The sequence below is a fragment of the Sus scrofa genome, chromosome 9 (assembly GCF_000003025.6).
Source record: "Sus scrofa isolate TJ Tabasco breed Duroc chromosome 9, Sscrofa11.1, whole genome shotgun sequence".
NCBI lineage: Eukaryota > Metazoa > Chordata > Mammalia > Artiodactyla > Suidae > Sus > Sus scrofa.
Window position 1 is genome coordinate 77,579,280 of NC_010451.4, and position 21,955 is coordinate 77,601,234.

A 21,955-nucleotide genomic window follows, 5' to 3' on the forward strand; every position below is an offset into this window, starting at 1 on the left:
CATGTTCCCTTGCATAATGATAAGATTTGTTTTAAAATGTATGCGGAAAGCCAGGATGTCCTGGAGCAAGTGATAGAGAATGAGAACCTGTCCCTCTGAAGGACGTATTAGTTTAACAAGAGACATGATAGTAATGGCTGTAGTCAGCTGTTGGTATTTTTGCAGTATATAAGGGAGAGAGTGTAGATGAATTCCTTTTGGGGTATTGCTTCGGTTAACTGTGAGAGGAAACAATGTGTTCAGTTTCATCTAAGAGTCCTTATTGAACCATAAGCCCACACTTCAGCGGTGTAGACCATTTTGTTCTGAAAGAACCCCCTGCTATGCTTGGTAAAATGTCAAGCTTTGCTGCCTGTTTACAGAAGGGAATAGCTATCTGTGTGATGCCCTATCATGCACTTGGTGCAAAAAAATATGTCTGCAAAAATGAAGAATGTTCTGTCTTTATATAATAACAAAAACCCCACTGAGAGGTAGAAACAAAATCTTTGCTGCTTCTGTGATTTTTGCTAAGAAATTGGTTAAAAATGGCCAGCAGCCATTTCCATGTGGAACTGAGCTGACTTCCTATGGCAGCATTTTTATTTGCAACAGGAAAAATGATGAAAAATGAATAAATTCTTTCTTTTGCCTCTCTGAGAGGGTGGCCTTCACCATTCGGCCTGAGTAACCATCTAATTGAAGGTGGGGGCTATTGTAGTCTTGGAGATCAGGATTTAGAGTAAGAGGAAAGGAAAAAAAAATTTTTTGTTTTATTCAGATTCTGGAATAAGAAATAAGATTATGCAGGAAAAAAAAAATTTAGAAAGACTTCCAAGTCAGGCTATTACCATATGAGAGAGGATTTTTGAAATGCTCTTCTCTGTCCTCTTTATCTTTAACATTTGGCAGTCCCAGTCCAGGAGGAGCAGCTTCTGGTGTTCTCCTGTGGGCTAGGAAGAAACCTGTGCTGCTTATGATAGAAAAGCTCCATGACCTGCAGCCACATGGAAGAAGATGTGTCACAAAATCAAAGACAACCCATCTATTTTTCTTCCTGGATGAATAGGGGATGGTGGGACAAGGGAAACCAGAAGAAGGAGGACTAAGAAAGCAAAGTACTAGGATGATGTATTCACATGTGTGCACACACTCTACCCTGCTCTCCAGCCTAGCTGAGTGAGGAAAATGCAAAAGTAGAGAAGGCACAGAGGTTCTCGCCCAGTACTCCTCTTGGGACGGTGGGAGGAATAAGCTCACAACTGTTCTGTGCCATCCTGGGGAGAACCCACATCACCTGGCAGTGCAGAAGGTTGGGGGGAGGTTGTGGTTTCCCCAAGCAGCCTTAGTTCCCATGGGCTGTATCTACTGGATCCTGCAATCCCTGAGCCTTCAGTGGAGAGCATCCCTGTGGGGATTGCTGTGGCAGGGGGCGGCGCTCTCTAGAGAGGGTTACAGAGCAAGTTGGGCCAGGGATTCCAAAGTGTCTGTAGCCCCTGAGGAATCAGAATGAGATTGAGTCAGTCAAAAAGAGACCAGAAGACAATGAGTCCAAGTCCCTCAGTGAGCTCTGATCACATGAAGACCCAAGGACAGCGCTAATGGTGCCCAAGCATCCACATTGAACAAGAGGTCTGGAAGAATATGAAGAAGGTGAAACATGTGGAGAATGGAGGGGAGCCTGCAGGCAATGCCAAACTAGCTCACAGAGGACTTCGGGGAAAATCTACCTTGTACAGTTGCCGCAGAATTGAGCCACAAGTATCAGCTGGGCAAGAAGTAACCAGGTGAATTAGGTCCATCACCCCAAAGACCACTGTGCCCAATACTCTTCCCAACTACCCAGGAGTCACGAAAACCACCCCTTCCTCCCATGTCCATGGAAGCCATCTTAAAGTGGAGTCAGGGGTTATACCATATGGAAAGCTGTTTGGTTTTTTGATCTTTTTCCTCAAAGCCGAGCATTATCTAAAGGGACTGTTTCCTTTATTCATTTGAACTAAGATTTCACCCAGATAGGACTAAAAGTGATTGTTTTGCCCATGACTGGAAGTTGGAGGGAAGCCTACAACTATGCAGCTATTTTTATAGCTGAAAATAAAGGAACACATTTTAGTTGAACTGTAAGTTGAATTTGCAAACTTGTAACATTTATTTTTGAAAGCTATGAGAAATAAGTCTGTTTTTCACAACTAAAGTAGTTATTTAATTGATAATTTTAGAAACAACAACAAAATTTTTCCTTCACCTGGCGTATGTAGGAACTGTACTCAAACACAAAAATGAAGGAGTTCCCATTGCAGCTCAGCAGAAACAAATCTGACTAGTATCCATGAAGATGTGGGTTCAATCCCTGGCCTCACTTCATGTGTTGGGGATCCGGGGTTGCCGTGAGCTGTGGTGTAAGTAGCAGACGCCACTTGGATCCTGCATTGCTGTGGCTGTGGTGTAGGCCGGCAGCTGTAGCTCCAATTCAGCCCCTAGCCTGGGAACTTCTAAATGCTGTGGGTGCAGCCCTGCAAAACAAACAAAACAAGACCAAAAGCAACCTTAAATAGTGTCTGTAAGGATGCAGGTTTGATCCCTGGCCTTGCTCAGTGGGTTAAGGATCTGGCGTTGCTACGAGCTGTGGTGTAGGCCTTCATGTGCAGTTCCAATTGGACCCCTGGCCTAGGAACTTCCATACACCAAAGGCACAGCCCTAAAAAGGAAAAAAAAAAAAAAAAAAGAAACAAAGATGAATTCATCTAAGTGTTGATCTAGTAAGAACATAGTGTGACCAGAGAGAAATTATTTGTTTTTATTCAGAAATTCCTAACTGGGATAAATTATATCAAAGTAGCTTCTTTTTTTTGGAGAAACAGTTTCAGGAAATGAAAAAATGACCATCACAATTGATGTGACAGCATAGTTGCAACAATTGAGTGACTCTTTTCATGAATATTTTTCCACTGGAAATTTCATACAGAAAAAATAAATAAATAAATAAAAACAATAAAAACCATGGATACTGGAGCCATTCTTGGAAAAATCCCAATTATATCAGTGATCCATCCTCTATATAAAAGATAATCTTATTGAATTATGACCCAATGAATATGTTTTAGCAAAAAAGGCTTAGGAATTTCTGGCAAACTTGATTAGCACATCCTGCAAATGGTAAAGCCAGCAGTGGAAATTATCTGATTTTAGATTATCTTAGTTTTGTACATCAAAAAAGGTCCAGAATCTGATGACATGAAAATGTGAAATGTCCTTATTTCTTGAATATCTTTGAACATAAACTACAGAGGAGAAGAAAAAAAAAAAACTATAGGAAAAGAATATGTTGTTTTTATACAGCTATAATTTTAATATGTTCTCTATTAATTCAGGGTTATGGTAAACACTGATTATATTTCATTCTACCATTATAATTGTCAAAAAAGAATTATCCTCATGGTTCATAGTACATGGTATAAGAGTATAATCTGAGAACAAAAGAATGCTGTTTGCCATCAATATAAGGACCAAATTCAATATGCAAGTTGTCAGCACAGCCTTTCAAAGATTTGGTGTTTATGTTCCAATAGCAGCAACTCAACGAAAGCCCACTGCCTTAATCTAAATGTAACTAAAACTTAATGAAGACCTCCATTTGCCTTTCTTCTTAAACCAGCTCTCATAGGATATGAAAAAATACAGTGTGTATTAAAGAGACACTCAAGAAGCTGGGCATTACATAATCACTCTCTTGTTGATATAAAACAAATGTGATAACTATGTCTAAATTGTAAGAGTATATGTTGAATATAAAATTCTTTCAAGTAGGCATTCTTACCATAAGCAGATCTTGGGCTCGGCATGTCCATGTCCAGTTTTTTAGCTCAGTGTCCTGTCACCATCTCTCCATTTTTTTTCCAGTTGGCACTCCCTGTGCCATGCATTTGCCAAGGACAACTCCTTTCCCTTCTGTGGCAACTGGTCTTGTTGGAAAATGATGGAGCTTGCACCCAACATCTCAGCTTCTCTCACTTTACTGTCTTCCTTTTTGTTGTTATTACATGTTCTCACTTATATCCCCTCCTTCCAAAGAGGCAGCAGATCCATTTTCAAGGTCTCTATCATAAGAAGATGCAGGTAGTGTGAAAAATCCTTATGTGTATGGCATTTTACATAATGTACATTGGTGAGGGTTGTGCAATTAGAAAGATTATCTGGATTTAAAGTCAGTTTTTCTGCCAAGAAAAATAGCCTTCTTCTCCCAAGAAGGAAATCTGACTCAGGTCCCAAGGTGCCTGGTTGGGATGTACGTCTTGGGAGCAAAGTTGCTTGGAGTTCTCTCAGGTTCCCTCAGTTTCTGTTGGCAGCTGTGAAGTTCTTCTGATTTTGCCTTTTCATTTCTGTATGTATCTGGGGTGAGTCTGGCTGCCCATGTCAGCATCTCAGCCAACACCCCTTCCTACTGCTATCAGACGCTCCAAGTAGATTGAGTATTGCATGTGGATATTCTCTTTTCACAGTTTTATCAATAAATCAGAAAAGTATTGGAGCATGTCTATAAATGCTGCAAAGGCAGACGTTTCCCAGTCTCCATTCTGCCTAGCTCCTGCCAGTCTGAGACTACACCCAGACCTGTCTGGCTGTAACTAAGACTTGGCTTTTTGGCCCAGTGATAGATCCTTGAGTAACCTGTGCTTATGCTCCCCAATCAATAACCAAAGACCTACTTGAGTGCCAATCATCTTTTTAGTAAGCTCACATTTTATAGATAGAAAATTTTACAGGTATAAAAGTATCTGATTGCTTAATTAAAGACTTAGCAGAGGAGATATTTCTGGGTATATCTTGACTAACAAAAAACCTTTTGAATCGAAGCAGCTCCTGTTAGAGGAATTATAAAAAGGGGGAAAAGGAGCAAAGTAGTAGGCATGGACAAAAGGAAGCACAGAGAGTTGACGACAAAGGAATTGAAATTTTTGCGGTGAAATGCTGGAAAGATAAAAGAAGATAATTGAAATACTCTAGGGCCTACAAATCAAAGTCTATGAGAGTATGTAAATAGAGAGAGATACTGAAGAAAACTAAAGAAATGGGACACAGGAGGTAGAAATCAACAGCCCCAGAGCTGCACATTCAGAAAGATATTTGTAGCAAATATAGTTGTATATGGGGTTCTGTTTCCTCCTTCTTCCGAATTAGCAAAATGCTCATCTGTTTAGGGTATAAATATCATTGTTAAAAACTCTTCCTCAATACTCTTTCAACTGTGGGTGTGATATGACACCAATGAGGCGCAAGCGAATATCCCGCACAGACTTTTGTTCTCTGATAAACAATGTCTCTGGGAAGAAAGGGTATAGCTATTCCTCTTTGTTCCTCCTCCTTCCTGCTTTGTGAGTGGTCCTGATGCTGCAGATGCCACCACGAGGAAGAAAACACATGACTAAGTATAAAAGGAGCTGGAAGGTGGAAAGACCATGATTCCTGATGAAAACTTTGAGCTGCAGCATTTTTGGTTTTTTGAAGCAGAACCCATTTCTAACAGACAGACTAAGGTATCTTTGGGAAGAGACCACTAGAATGAGAAGACACTCCTTTATATTGTCCTGAAGATATTACCTGTAACAAAAACAAAACTAAATTAGACACCTCTTCCTAAAATGATGAAAGAGGGACAGCAGTTAAATTTCTAGTAAAGAAGGAATGATAAAAGGAAGTTAACTGTACATTAATCATGTTATACATGTAAAATGAATAAAGTAAGACAAATGTCCATTTCAAACTCTGTTGTATTTTATTTTTAAAATGGAAATGGTTGTTTATTAATGAAAAAAATTAAAAAGAAGAATTTGGAGGAAGAGAAATGAGTTTCCTAAACATTGTCATTTTAGTAAACCTAAAAATTTAGGGGTTTCCCTAAGTCGACATACAAGCTGAGTCTGCCAAGTTTTCTTACTTTTTCTCTACAAGGCTTTAAGATCTTCTACCTCACGTAGTACTTCCTTGGGTGCTTTTAAAGAACTTAAGTCTGCATGGGAAAGTACTACTTCTGTTATAATCCCCTAGGACTTTCAGCCCAAGGATACACTCATCCCAGTGATCATAGACTCACAGGCACAGTTCTAGTCTCCTTGAAACTTTGGGAGTTTGGGTGTAACCTTTCAGAAACTAAGTAATCAGTCAGATAAGAAACAAACACTGCCAACAATGCTATTCACCCTGAAGATTCCTTAAACTCTTTGCTGCTCAGACAAATCCTAATGCTCTACACCCCAGGTGAGTGATGGAGAATTAATCACAGACTCCTAAGACTCTAAGAGGGATGACAGCTTAGTTGTTCTGATCCCTGAGTCCCTGAGTCCCTGAGTCATGCTGTTTCATAGATTCAACATATTAGATAAACTTTTCTTTTTTAGGATCTGAGCCATGTCTGCAAACCACACCACAGCTCCTTAACCCCCTGAGCGAGGCCTGGGATGGAACCCACAACCTCCTGGCTTCTAGTCAGATTTGTTTACAATGGGAACTCCTGTATTTATTTTTGATAATGCAGCAAGTCTGAACGTAGGACATGTTTTTAAGTGACCTCCTTTAGGAAATTTGAGTAGCATATTACAATAACATGTATTAAAAAGGATATGTCTTCTACAATTTAGACAACAAATTGAAAAAGTAATATTTCTGTTCTTTGAATAAAAAGCAAATATATTTAAAGAATATAAATATAAAGTGGGTAAAAGAGATTTATCAGAAGGAAAAAGTGATCAATTCTTTTTAAACTACAGGTTTGGGAATTATATTAGTTTCTTATTCAGAAATGTATTAGATCAACATAAGTCCTTTTTTTTTTTTTGGCCATGCCCATAGCATGTGACAGTTCCTGGGCCGTGGATAGAACCCTCACCACAACTGTAACCACAGCCACAGTCGTGACAACACTGGATCCTTAATCCACTGAGCCTCAGAGGAGCCCCATGTACTTTTTTTAAAATTTTATTTTTATGGCTCCACATGTGGCATATTGAAGTTCCCCAGGCTAGGGGTTGAATCAGAGCTGCAGCTGAGGTCTACACCACAGCCAGAGCAATACTGGATCCGAGACGCCTCTGTGACCTACACTGTAGCTGTGTCAGTGTGTCAACACTGGGTCCTTAACCCACCGATTGAGACAAAGGGTCGAACCTGTATCCTCACAGAGACTATGTTGAGTCCTAAACCCATTGAGCCACAATAGGAACTACTCCATGTACTATTTTTTACATCATAACTACCAACACCTCTGTACCCAGTTTGGAAGAAAGAACATGAATCAGGTATCATTCAATTCCATCTTAAATAAGTCATTTCCTTCCATATTAATAGTTGAGATTTAAGAAACAAAATGGACCTGATGGGGATATTTTCCCAGAAGCAGGATATGAACATGCTCCAACTATCAGTGTAGTTCCAAGGAGACCTTCAGGTTTTATATTTCAAGGGCTAGCTCCGTACTTCATTATGCAGAAAGTGTGTTTGATCAGGCGAGACCTTCAATTCTGAGCTCCTCTGTGGTCAGGGAATGCTAATGACTATCTGACAGCTTGTCACGGACATTGGATTTTTTCTCCCACAGCATCCCTGGCTGGTTTTCCTTCTATCTGGTGGCTGATGTGGTACAGACTGGCAGCAGTTAGCATGCCCACTATCTTGGGAGGATCCTGTGTTCAGTAAGCCTTCCCTCACTGTCATTTCTATATTGCATCTCTATTCTAGGTCCCTCTAGAATTCGATTTAAATTTGTATTTGTTTGTACTATTGCTTTACATGACAACTTTTTCTACTTCATGGATCTACCTTTGATCTCCCCAGGACATCTAAGTTGCCTGGAGGATCAAATTCTCTTTGACACATAAACCTCCCAAAGGGTATGCCTTTGATTTAGTTTATAGTCCTTTAGGACAGTGTTTCTACCTCAAGTCTCCTCTACGGACTATTAAATGATTTATATTATTGCGCGGGAAAAAGTGGGAGCCAAGACAAGTCACAATACCTGTCCCCAAAGAGGAGGAGAGTGATAGACAGGATCTCTTTGTCTTTAAATTGTCATTGTCTTTTAGCCTACACAGAGCTGGTCATCAGCCAACATCAACCAGTTACTTTTACCTTGGGCTAAAATTATCTTGCATTTCTTGTATGCAAATAGTAAAGATTTTAATGATATGAGATGCCTAAACAATATCCTCAAATGATGATAACCCACTACAAATGTCCCAGCTCACGGTGTAATCCTGAGCCTATCCAGTCCGTGCCCAAGTACAAGCCTGGGGTCTTCACCTCTACTCCTCTAGCCTCCTTGGTGTGTCCATGCCCAAGTCTCAGAAAGCTGGTTATTCTGATACTTTTTTTTGGCTGCACCCATGGCATGCAGAATTTCCCAGGCCAGGGATTGAACCCTAGCCACAGCAGTGACCCAGGCCATTGCAGTGACAACACTGGATCCTTAACCCACTGTGCCACTAGGAAACTCCTGGTATTCTGCCTTTTTTTTGGAGAGGGGGGCTGCACCTGCAGCATATGGAAGTTCCCAGGCGAGGGGTCAAATTGGAGCTACAATTGCTGGCCTAGGCCACAGCTACAGCAATGCGGGATCCCAGCCTTGTCTGCAACCTACACCACAGCTCATGGCAATGCTGGACCCAACCCATTAAACAAGGCCAGGGCTCAAACCCATATCCTCATGGATACTAGTTGGGTTCGTTTCCACTGAGCCATGATGAGAACTCCTTATTCTGTTTTTTAAAGAGGGCAGTTGCCCATGAGAATAGTTCCAATGGTGCTGACCGACGTTTCGGGGGATGGGGTGGGCTGCACCCCCACTGGGGCCTGCAGGCCTGGCACAGCCTGCTGTACATGGAAAGGAGGAGGAACCATTGTTTCTCAGCACAGTGCATGTGGTGGGTACCAGAGCAGCCAGTCACCTCTTGCTGGGAGATGCTGGAGTCAATTCTTGGCTGGTCCTGACAGCTGGCAGAGAAGGTTGTATACACAAGTGAACTCTGCTGAGGGCTCAAAGCAGAACAAGGGCAAAGCAGGTGGTATGTTGCGCCAGAAAGTCCATCAAAATGGAAAGGGGGTAATGGACTCATATTTCAGGACTTGGCTAAATCCTAAAAACTGACCTAACTGCTGGGTCACAACCTTTCTGAAATGAAGCTTGTGTTAAATAAGGCAATTCACTATAGATCCCTTTATCCAAAAAAAAAAAAGAAAAAAGAAAAGAAAAAGAAAAAGAAAAAGCAAAAAATTAGCAAATATGGAGAATCTACACTATATATGTCTTTGGTTTCCTGAGGTTCCTTAGGTAATATGGAATTCTTTTAAAATGTGAAGAGATTTTGATAACAGCACAATTGATATTTTATTACATCACTAGTATTCATCAGACTGTAAATTTTTCAAGCTATTCCAGTCTCCCCAAGCCCCAGGTCTCACCCAGACCCTAACATAGAGACATGCTCCAGTCCTCACATGATAGGTAGTGGCCAGATGAATGAAGGTGGTCATCAATAAATGTGACAAAGAATTTTAATTAATGGTGAGGGTTTCTCTCAGTATAATAAGAGGGAAACAGCCTTCTAAGTATCTATGTACCTTTGACAGAAATTGTGAATTCTCCCGAATGTCTGGAAATCTATGATTTCATTTCCCAGTTACATCGAGTATATTGCATCTTAGCCTCAAACTTTTTGCACAGTACTCCTGCGCATTTTCTTTCCTTTTTTTTTTTTTGCTTTTTAGGGCCACACCTGTGGCATATGTAAGTTCCCAGGCTAGGGATCGAATCGAAACTACATCTGCCAGCCTACAGCACAGCCACAGCAACACCAGATCCGAGTCACGTCTGCAAAATACACCACAGCTCACAGCAACACCGGTTCCTTAACCCACTGAGCAAGGCCAGGGGTCGAACCTGCATCTTTAAGGATAATAGTGGGGTTCATTTCCGCTGAGCAACAAAGGGAACTCCTGTGTATTTTCTTTATTAATCACTTTGGTGTCCTCTCTGTGCTTTCCCTGTAGTGTCCACGAATCTTATTAATTTAAAAAAAAAAAGATTTAAAGAAAGTGAAGGAAATAAATCTCCCCCACAGTGAGGCTGGGGATGGTGGAGTGAATGGAGGGCAGAGGGATTAGTGGATATGATTACATGTGTTTTGATTTGGGAAAAGGCTGTCTCACATATAACTAGCTCTCCTTCAATTGTCCCAACTTTGTGTTGGCAGAAGGTATCCAGAGCAATATGCAGATGCAAAATTCAAAGATGAATGTACCCCAAGAAGAAAAGATACATTTGAATGTTGCTTTTTCACTTTTTCAACAAGATAATCTTTTTGTACTTTGCTTGGTCCCATCCCACATTTTCTGGAGCTGTGGCTGAGGACTTGCCCCTAATTATAAGATTCTGGCTGTTGAAGCTGCTGTTTATGCCTGAACAACTGCTCAGAATATCACTGTAATTGCATGTCTGCTTTTCTGACCTCTTCAAAAATAGGAGCATGACTTATATGTTTGGATAAGGTTTAAAAAGTGCTAAGTGCTACAAGGGAAAAATAAAAAAAATAAAGAGTTCTTCTTGTGGCACAGCGGGAACAAACCCCACTAGTATCCATGAGGACATAGGTTCAATCCCTGGCTTTGCTCAGTGGGTTAAGGATCCATTGTTGCCGTGAGCTGTGGTGTGGATCACAGACGAGGCTCGGATCCCACATTGCTGTGGCTGTGGTATAGGCCAGCTACTACAACTCCAATTTTACCTCTAGCTTGGGAACTTCCATATGCCATGGGTACAGTGTTAAAAAGCAGAAGAAGAAAAAGAAAAAATAAAAGGGCTGAAAGAGAACCTGTATTTCATTATAGTTTCATGTTTTAAGATTATTGTAGTAGTAATGAACTTACCAAATTTCTGCAATGTTTTAACCTTTGTCATGCATACCACCCTCCACCCTGCCCCTTGGAAAGGTGATGTAGGTATAATGCTTATCAGTATAAGCCATTTGCAGATAAGAAAATAGAAGGGGAGTGATCTGTCTTGCTTTTTTTAGGCCTCACCCAAGGTGTATGGAGGTTCCCAGACTAGTGGTTGCATCAGAGCTGCAGCTGCTGGCTGATGCCACAGTCACAGCAACGCCAGATCCAAGCCATGTTTGTGACCTACACTGCAGTTCACGGCACCACTAGATCCTTTAACGCACTGAGGGAGGCCAGAGATCAATCCTGAGTCCTCATGGATGCTGGTCAGATTCTTAACCTGCTGAGCCACAGTGGGATCTCTGTCTTGGTCTTCTTTGTCTTCTCTCTGTGTTCACAGTCTCTGCAGGAACTTTTCATCACTGTGGCTCCATCAAATCTTATATGTCGGGGGAAGACTGACACATGGTTGTTTTCAGCCCAGGCCTCTGTCTAGAGCTCCCACCTCACATAGCCTCCCGGACCTTGTCCACAGATGTCTCACAAATACCTTGAAATGAGTACTTGAAATCTAAGCTCATTTTCTTCACTCCAGTCTTGACCTTCATTTGTCTTGGTAAACGGCCCTGATACCCCACCAGTCCCCCAAGCCAGAGTCCTGGACTTTATCCTCCGCCTTCCTGCTTTCTCTTCAATATCTTCCTTATGTGTTTCCTCCCTCCCTTCCTGCCTCTGCTTAGTTCAGCTCTTTGGAATCTCTTCCATGGCCTACAGACATTGGATTCTGAGTGTTCTTCCTGCTTCCATCCCAGACTCGTTCAGTACGTGGCTGCCAGAGTGAGGTCTTTAAATCAAACATCTGAAGCTGTTACTGTCTTAATTAAAACCCTTAAACATCTTTCCATGGCCTATAAAATAATATTTGAGTTATTTCATGTGGCATATATGATCTGGCCCTTGCCTTCTTCTCCAGCCTTATAATCTTCAAGCTTCTACATACACCCTATACTCATATTTATAGTTTGCTGAAAGAGCAAATACACTTTGACTAACATCTAATACAGTCTGAAGCAACAAGAAACCCATATTTTTCCATGCATATAATATTTGTGAAGTGATAAAATTATAGAAATGGAGAATAAGTTGGTGCTTGCCAGGATTAAAGAGGGGAGAGGGCAGGAGGAAAGTGGGTGTGGCTACAAAATGGCAAATGAAGGATCTTTCTGGTGATGGAAATGTTTGAGACTTGAATGCATCAAGGTGGATGTACTGGATGTGACACTGTGCTATAGTTTTGCAAGATGTTATCACTGGGGGAAAATGGGTAAACAATTAATGGGATCTCTTTTGCTCTCTCTGCCTTATTTCTTACAACTGCCAATGACTCTTTTGTTGGCTCATAATAAAAAGTGTAGCCAAAAAATAACTGACACAAATACTAAAATAAACATGTTGGCTTGACTACCTAGTTTGAGGATTATTGAAGACCAAATCTTAGCACCACTGTTTATTAGCAACAACACTGCTATTTAGTAGGTACTTATGAGCTGTGTAGTCTTAACTTTTGCAAGCCTCAATTTTTCTCCCATGTATAGTGGAGGATAATAATATTTTATAGCAAAACTTCCAACTGATATTCCACAGGACCCTGGTATCCCAAATCCAGGGGAGAAAATAATAACTTTCTCTTTATTCTTCTAGATTCTTGGCTGAGATTCTCCTGTAATAAAAGACATTAACAGAATAAAAAAAATTCTTTAATTAAGTATGTAATTTAAATTAATTTGGTACTTGTTAATTAGATTAATTTTAAAATTAAATTGCAATTTTATTTATTTAATTAATTAATCCCCACAAAGATATGAAGTTCAAAAGGCAGCCAGACATTGAGGCTTATATGTCATCCTGAGCTAAGAATGAGGGAGAGGGTTCTAGGACTTGAAAGGAGGGAAGGCAATTCACAGAAGGTAAGGAGAGGAAATGTTTGGTAAACAAAGTTTGCCCTCTCATGCAGATATGTCTCTGAGGTGAAAAAATTATTTCTGGTAATAACTCTCTTCCCAATACAGGCTCCCTTTCTAATGTAAGTTTTCCTTACAAAACAGTAACCTGTACCCTGTTTTCAGAGCCTCTCCTGTATCTGAGGTTTCTCAAAAGAATCAGCTCAAAACAATTCTTTATGCCAAAGAGGTGTGTATTGATTCACACATTCTAAGATTTTGGATGAATCCCTGGGCTGCTCTCCTTTGGGTCTGGGCAACCTCACCTGTTAATCCCTGTGGACTCCAGAGTTGCCATTTTGCATGTGGCCACCACCTGGAAAATTGTTATATGTGAAAAGACAGCATAGGGTCTGGACAATAGGAGCCATTAGAAAGTATGTTACCTTTTGTTTTGTTAAATGGTTGTCTTTTTCTCAAAGGAAGATAATAATATTGGGCATTTACCATGCATCAGGCACTTTATGTACTCCAGTATTTTATCTAAACCTCACAATGATTTTGTTGACCGAAAAAAAAAAAAAAAAAGGCGCAATCTGAAAATTTTGTTTTATTTGGTGGCCTTACTGAGAACGATAGCCCAGATACAACCTCTCAGAAAGCTCTATCCAAGGAGGTAAGGGAGGAACCAAGATATATAGTTTTTGCTGGACCAAAAAAAATATAGTTGAACATCAGCATATTACTACTAATCACAAAAAAATCAGACATTTCAAGTTAATGATTTTAGTGCTTTTCTAATTATGAGGAGATACGAGAGTGGACTCATTAAGATTATTCCTTTGATAGGTGTCAGTATCCTGTTTTTCTCCATCCTAAATTCCCCTCAGGGTGCACCAGGGGGATGGCTGCAGTGGCTGAGGGCTTGGTGGTAGGCAATATTCCTCGTTTACTGAAATGACAGGTGACATTTTTTTTATGTTCACAATTTTATGGGCTAAATGGTTTTATCTACAAAGAAACAAGGCTCAGAGAAGTTTATGAGATATTGAGAACTTCTCAATATCTCACAGTCAATGAGTAGTGATTAACCCAGGGGTTTTCTTTTCAGAGCCTGAGTTCCTCACATGGAGTAGTCTCATCTTGCTTGAGAGCTGCCACACTCTGCAAAGTCTGTGTCTCTGGTGACTGAGAAGTTGGTCTTGCTACCTACAGGAGAGTCTAAAGGCTGTGACTCCGAGTAAGTCAGAGACCATAAAGTTTTCATCTCTATTGTTAAAGAAATACAGTGAAGACACCTATGCAAAGTAACACTTTAGATACTATTAGTAACCAATCTTTGGTATGAGGTAATTTTCACATTCTTTCAGAAAAGAACTTCGATGACCTCAGCTCTAGGATATAAGGAAGGAAGGCTGGGGCTTTTTGCAGCCTCTCAACAGACAAAACAAGCAGAGATGGAAAGATAGAACTCAGAAAGAAGGAATGCAGTAAGTAGTCTAGTGCTTCTTCACTATTTTACCTAGCAGACAGTTTTCTTTTTATTTACCTTTTATTTTTATTTATCTAGCAAAGTGAATAGACACTCTACCAAAGTGAGCCCTACACAGCCTTAAAGGGATAATAGCTAAATAAAATAGAATCATCAACTTAATGACGAGGACTCTCTTGAATTACCACACAATGTGAAACTTTTCCATAATGAATTGTTGCTTTGGATGTAGAGTGACAAGTTAGCAGGCCTCTGGTTTCCCTGTATGTGGAAAATATATTGCCAGACAAATGTTTCACTAGCTATTGCTAGTGAAAATCACTAGCTGATTCTCAAGATACTAGTTCCTTTCCTTTGCAGTAAACTCAGTGCAATCCGCTTTAAAACACCAAATGCTTATTGAGTACCTACTACACGGAAGGCAATCTATTAGGTCCGAGAAGAGAAATGAAAATAAATCTCAATACTTTCTTTCAAGAAGTCAATAAAAAGAAATGATATGTGTGCACATATTAAGATAGTCTAGGAGTTCCTGTTGTGGCACAGTGAGTTAAGGACCTGACATTGTCTCTGTGAAGATGCTGGTTCGATACCTGGCCTTGCTTACTGGGTTAAGGATGTGGTTTGCGGAAAACTTCCGTGGATGTGGTTCGGATCTGGAGTTACTGTGGCTGTGGCATACACCTCAGCTGCAGCTCCAATTCAACCCCTAGCCCAGAAACTTCCATATGCCATAGGTAAGGCCATGAAAAAGAAAGAAAAAAAAAAAAGTCTATGGTAGGAAAGATAAGTGAGTGAACACCTCTGGCCCCAGTGGAAAAGCTTTGTCTTGCATTTGAGCTGGCACTGGAAGGTAGCAAGTTTCAAAACACCGGGACAGGGGAAGGAATTTCCAAGAACAGGGAACAGTGCTTGTCAAGATAACAAAGAAAATCATCTTGGAGTATTTCAGGGAAGAATGAATATGGTTGACAGATATTTAAGGGATCAGGGTCCACAGGTAGAGCTATCTCTCCAGTACAGGAGCCACAAGCCACATGTGGCTACTGAGCTCTTGAAATGTGGCCAGTTCAAGTAGAAATTTGCTGTAATGTGAAATACACACCAGATTTTGAACACTTAGTCTTTTTAAAAATGTTTTTCTATGTTTGGGAAGATACAAGAATTTGGAGTCATTAGAAATTTTTTCTTTAAGAGTTCTCATTGCGGCTCAGTGGTAATGAACCCAGCTAGTATCCATGAGGATGCAGGTTCAATTCCTGGCCTTGCTCAGTGGGTTAAGGATCCGGTGTTGCCATGAGCTGTGGTGTAGGTCACAGAAGAGGCTCAGCTCCCAAGTTGCCATCACTCTGATGTAGGGGGGCAGCTGCAGCTCCAATTTCACCCCTAGCCTAGAAACTTCCATATGTCTTGGGTGCAGCCCTAAAAAGACAAAAAAAAAAACCAGAAATTTTTCCTTAGAAATGTATCTTATTTATCTCAGGGCCAATGTGTACAAAGCATGGAATATTTCCTGTTTTTCTCCATCCTAAATTTCCCTCAGGGCACACTCTCAGTTGACAACTACAACAGCTAATGGCTTGATCCTTATAGAACTGGAATGGCAAGAAACATTTTTTTTCTTTAACCAATTGTTTATATGTTGAAAGGATATTTACATATTTTATTTCTTTTTTTCTCTACCTACCTTAGATTCACTAGCTGCTGCCCTGTACATTAGACAAAAGACAGACTAACAAGAGAAAAACAGAATTTTACTATTTATTTATTTTTCTTTTTAAGGCTGCATCCAAGGCATTTCTTATGGCTGTTCCTGGTCTAGGGATTGAATCTGAGCCATAGCCACACCTGTGCTTCACCTGCACAGCTACAGCAACACTAGATCCTTTAACCCACTGCACCAGGCCAGGGGTCACGACCACACATCTTCAACAACCTGAGCCACTGCGCTTGGATTCTTAACTCACTGTGCCACAGTGGGAATTCCAAAAAACAGAACTTTATTAACTTGTGCATCATTCATAAACATGGGAGTACTCACTAATGAGTAATTCACAGGGGGTGCTTAGAGTCCGGGCTTATATCACATCTTAACAAGAACAGTCCATTGGTAGAGATGTGACAAGACAAAGGAAAGAGGCTTTGAGCTTCTAGGGATGGCAAATTGTGGGAAGGCAAATAGGGAAACTAATGGAAGAACTGTTTTAACAAGGTTTGTGTCAATTCCTCCAGTGCCATCTCTGGGCTGATAAAATTCTAGAGATTCCTCCAGGGATTAAGAGTTGTTCAGCTCTTCCTAGAAGATTGCAGGAAGGCAGAGAGTTTTTCTTGTGTCTGCTTTTTTCTACTTGTCCTCAGCTAAAATAATCCTTATGCCAAAATGGCATATTTGGGGGATGGCATACTCTGAATCCCTTCAGGATATATTGGATTAAATAAAATATATTATTCAATTTAACTCCACTTTTAAAATTATTTATTTACTTATTTATTAGTTTTTAAAGGTGACACTAAAAATTTTAAGTTACATATGTGGCTAATATTATTTTTCTACAGGGTAGTGCTGGTCAAATTATGGTGCATTCTAAACATCAACGTGTTTGAAAGGTACTTCTTGGTATTGGATTTTAGCAATTCGAGGTGGATGTGACACCATCAAGGAGGTAGGGCACATGCTACTGTTGTGGTAATGTTATCATAATTGGGAACTAGGATCAAAGTTTTAAAAGGCTGGAAAATAGCTACTCTGTTTGCTTATTTGAGTAGGTGGCTGGAGTTTTATTCATAATTGAAATCAGTTACAAAGTCAGTAATGATGGGGTTTCTGTGGTGAGAAAAAAACGGGGTGGGGGCAGTAACTCTCAAGAAAAACTAGAGGTGGAGTTCCTGCTGTGGTGCAACAGCATGAGCAATGTCTCTGGAGTGCTGGAACACACATTCCATCCATGTCCAGGCACAGCTGTGGTGTAGGGTGCAACTGCAGCTGGGATCTGATCGCTGGCCTGGGAACTCCATAGGTCGTGGGATGGCCAAAAAACAAACAAACAAACAAACAAACAAAAACCTAGAAGTGATCCGGTGCTGCATTTTCTCTCTATTTAGATTCGATAGTGATATACTATTAAAGAAAAAATTTTATTATTGACATTTGTGTAGGAAAAACAGCTGTTACTACTAGTCTGACTCTCTAGCCTGTAACTTTCCTTTTCCCATTGAAAGAATAGTTTTTTTAAGGGAATTGCTAAAAATTGAAGGTTGCTTAGGAAAGCAGTTACTGTGTTTTTTAAATATAGTCTGAAATTTAAGTGCTTCTGCATAGTGTGATATGTATGTGTATGTTTAAATTAGTTTTAATCTATACTCAAGGAGATGGTCGATAACACTTGAACTGTTCTAATCATAAATCTGTGCTTGAAAAGTGGGTTACCCATGAAAAATGCTATACTCTGGGTGACATTTCTGCAAAAGCTTCTAAAACAACTTCTGAATCTGCATGTAGGGGGATTTAAAGGGCTAGTAAAATGATGCAGGGAGTGATGAGGAGCCTGTCAGGCTAACATCTGGGGAGAACTAGATTCAGAATTCTGTCCTGCCTTCCTTCTCTTAATGGAAGTTTCTCTTGTTTGATCAGATGAGAAGGATAGCTGATCTTCAATCAGAATGTTTTCGCCTTTTGCCCGGGAATTAGCATTTCAGGCAAGGTGTTTGTTGGAGTTCCTAAGTGATCAAGGAGCTAGAATTTCACTGAACTTACAGAGCAAGAAGTATGAGTGTTTGGGAATCAATCCGTAATAGGTATTTGCACTCATGTCTTGATCTGGGATGTATCTTTCTTTTTTCTTCCAACCAAAAGTGTCTTTATATAAACTATTGATAGATACTTAAATACAGTATGGTTTTTAAAATGAAATCATGATATATATCTGTATTCACACAGTACGCAACTCAAGTGCTATACAACATCAACAGCGAATCCAAATACAAATGAAGATATGCCTCTGAATTTCATGTTTCATCAAGGATCAAGAACCATCAATCTTTTAGCTCTTTTCTTTTACATTATTCTGTATCCACATTCTCTGCCTTGGATGCGATCCCTTGATATTATTTCATTTTCTGTGACATTCTCCCTAGATATTTATCATTGGCTCTGTTTTGGGGGATTGAACGTCCTTCTGTGTGTCCACTGTTGTCCGCTCCAATCCCAAACCACCAAACTCCTGCCCACGCAACACAGAGAAACTTCCCTATGCTCCCACACAGATTCTGGCTTGCCACTAAGATGTATCTTCGTGAGAGGTTGTGGGAAGACCTGTAGCTCAGTGACCAGACATCCTGGTTTGCCCAGGGAGTTCCAGTTGATACTTACTGTCCAGCCCTGATTATTAACAGCACCACCTTTCACACTTAAAATTGTCTGAGTTTGGGAGTTCCAGTCGTGGCGCAACAGAAACCAATCCGAGTAGGAACCATGAGGTTGAAAGTTCGATCCCTGGCCCTTCTCAGTGGTTTAAGGATTCAGCATTGCTGTGAGCTGTGGTGTAGGTCTCAGACACAACTCGGATCTGGTGTTGCTATAGCTGTGGCATAGGCTGGCAGCTGTAGCTCTGATTGGACCTCTATCCTGGGAACCTCCATATGCTGTGGGTGAGGCCCTAAAAAGCCAAAAAAAAAAAAAAAAAAAAAAAAAGAAAAGAAAAGAAAAAAGTTGTCTGTGTTTGAATGCTGAATTAAATATTTACTCTTTTATGGTGGTTTCCCACAGAGTCTTTGCAATTCCTCCCATCAAGAGGTGGAACCCATTTTTCCACCCCTTGACCATGGGCTGGATTAGCAACTGGCTTCAAAGAAATAGAATACAGCAGAAGTTATGGTGTGTGACTCTGGCACTGGTTATAAAATGTACTTAATCCTTTGTCCCTTTGAGTCACTCACTCTGAGGAAAGCTAACTGCCATCCTCTGAGCATTGTGTAAACAAGGAATTGGAGATTCCAGTAAAGCAACTTTGCCTAAATTCTCACAGCCAGATGGTGTTGGAGCCAGCTCTCAACCTGTGTCTGTTTGACTCCAAACTCACACTCTCAAAAGAACAAAAGTACACTTTACTGTATTGCAAAAAAGAATTCTTTTTTTTTTTTTTTTTTTTGTCTTTTCAGGGCTGCACCTGCAACATACGGAGGTTCCCAGGCCAGGGATGGAATCAGAGCTGTAGCCGGCCTACGCTACAGCCATGGCAATACCAGACCAAGCTGTGTCTGTAAGCTACACCACAGCTCACAGCAACACCGGTCCTTAACCTGCTGAGTGAGGCCAGGGATCGAAACTGTGTCCTCATGAATATTAGTCATTTCGGCTGAGCCATGATGGGAACCGTGCAAAAAAAGAATTTAAAAAAATGATATAACAGAAATTTTGGCCATGAACAAATACAGACTTTGCAAGAGGTAGTAAATCTAAGGTTTTAGTGCCTTTTTTAAAACCATTTTTTTCCCAGAATGTATAATACATTCACATGGTTCAAAAGACATGAGGTGTATTTAATGTATTTCATGAAATATCACTCTCTCTCACTTCTGCTCCCAGCCACTTAGTGCTTTTTCCTAAAGACAACCAACATTGCTAATTTCTCATATATCATAGAGAAATGCACTATGCTTGTATAAAACAGTATTTTATACATAGATATATAAACCATATATATGTATACATATGTATATATATATGCTTATCATCACCATATATTTTAACACAAATGTAGCATAGAATAGACACTGTTTGGCACCTTATTATTTTTTACTTAACAGTGAATTGTGAATGTCAAGTATTAGTCCATTAAAAAGTGTTGTTTTTATAGCTACATTATATCCCAGCAAACTGAGTAACATAACTTATATAATGAAAGCCCTTTTGATATCATTTTAGTAATTTTCAACTCTCTGATTTCAACAACATGCTGTGATGAATAAACATGTCCACATGTCACTTTCAGATACAGGTTCTCAGCGCCACAGTCCACACCACTGCACAGACTTTCTGAAGGACCAATCCAAGGGCATTATGGACTAAACTACTCACTAACCCAAAGATGAAACCATGTTGGATATTGAAACTATTGCTTTCCTTTTCTATTATTCTAGGAGTGGGATGACAACAGAAAGGCAGTTTTTTTTTTTTAATTTTCTTAAGTAAATTCATAGGTACTTAGCTTCTGACCCACTTTTTCAGAAAATAGCTGATGAGAGATTTCCTATCATGGATAGCGGAAACGAATCCAACTAGTATCCATGAGGATGTGGGTTCGATCCTTTACCTCACTTAGTGGGTCAAGGATCCAGCATTGCTGTGAGCTGTGATGTAGGTCGCAGCTGTAACTCGGATCTGGTGTTGCTGTAGCCATGGTGTAGGCCAGCAGCTGTAGCTCTGATTAGGCCTCTAGCCTGGGAACCTCCATATGCCATGCGTGCAGTCCTAAAGAAAAGAAAAGAAAAAAAAATAGCTGATGAAATGATTTAAACATAGGTGGCTTATCAGTTTTGGTCTTCAACACATTCTCATTTGTGCACACTGGAAATAGTGGATGCCTTTTAATACAAATACCTTTGAGTCTTTGACTCACACTTCCTTCTTCCTCTCCATCCTCCTTTTTTTTTTTTTTTTTTTTTTTTTTTTTTTTTTTTCTTTTTAGGGCTACCCATGGCATATGGAGTTTCCCAGGCTAAGGGTCAAATCAGAGCTACAATTGCTGGCCTACACTGCAGCTGCAGCAATGCCAGATCCAAGCCACGTCTGCGACCTATACCACAGCTGCTCAAGGCAACACTGGATCCTTAATCCACTGAATGAGGCCAGGGATCAAACCCACAACCTCCTGGTCCCTAGTCAGATTCATTTCCACTGTGCCACAGTGGGAACTCCTCCACTGTCTTTCTGCCCGATCTGTTCCTCCACTCCTTTAGATGTCCAGCTGTCCAGGATGGAGAGCTGGGATTCATCCCTGCTTATTCTTCCTTTCTCACCCCTGTGTCTTGGTGCAGTAGTGGGAAGAGCTGGAAGGGACCCCACATGCTTACTCCTGATTGGCTGGGATGAGGCCTCCTTCCCTCAGGAGAAGGGGCTGCACTCACACTAGCTGCTCAAGGGCCCAGTCCCCTCCTCCTCCTCCTCCTCCTTCCCACCTGCACCCTCCCGTGGGCCCAAGGTTTCTGCAGGCTGGATAACTGGAATTCCCAGGCACATTCTGTAAACTGGAGCCTCCCACAGTCTACGGCTTCTCACTGCACCACAGGCTGCTTTCTCACATCTGCCTATAAAAAGGAAGTGTATTGATGGGGTTCAGGATACACTGCCCCAAAATATGGCACCTTGGCATGTTGAATATTTTAAGCCAAAGGAGTTTGAAAAGATGGTAGATGCAGGAAGGTCACTCGATCTTCCCTCTACTCCTCTTCTCTGAAACAGATCATAATACCCTCATGTGAGGGGTTCCTGTCATGCCTCAGTGGTTAACAAAGCCAACTAGCATCTATGAGGACGCGGGTTTGATACCTGGCCTCTCTGTGGGTTAAGGATCCAGCGTTGCCACAAGCTGTGATGTAGGTCACAGATGTGGCTGGA

At 40.6% G+C, this 21,955-nt stretch overlaps 1 long non-coding RNA gene across 1 annotated transcript; it reads left to right on the forward strand.

The window, feature by feature from the left end:
• LOC106504962 lies at positions 11,208-18,875 on the forward strand. The gene is made up of 3 exons (XR_001298964.2): positions 11,208-14,088; positions 14,219-14,338; positions 16,897-18,875. It is a non-coding gene; the product is annotated as an uncharacterized LOC106504962 (long non-coding RNA).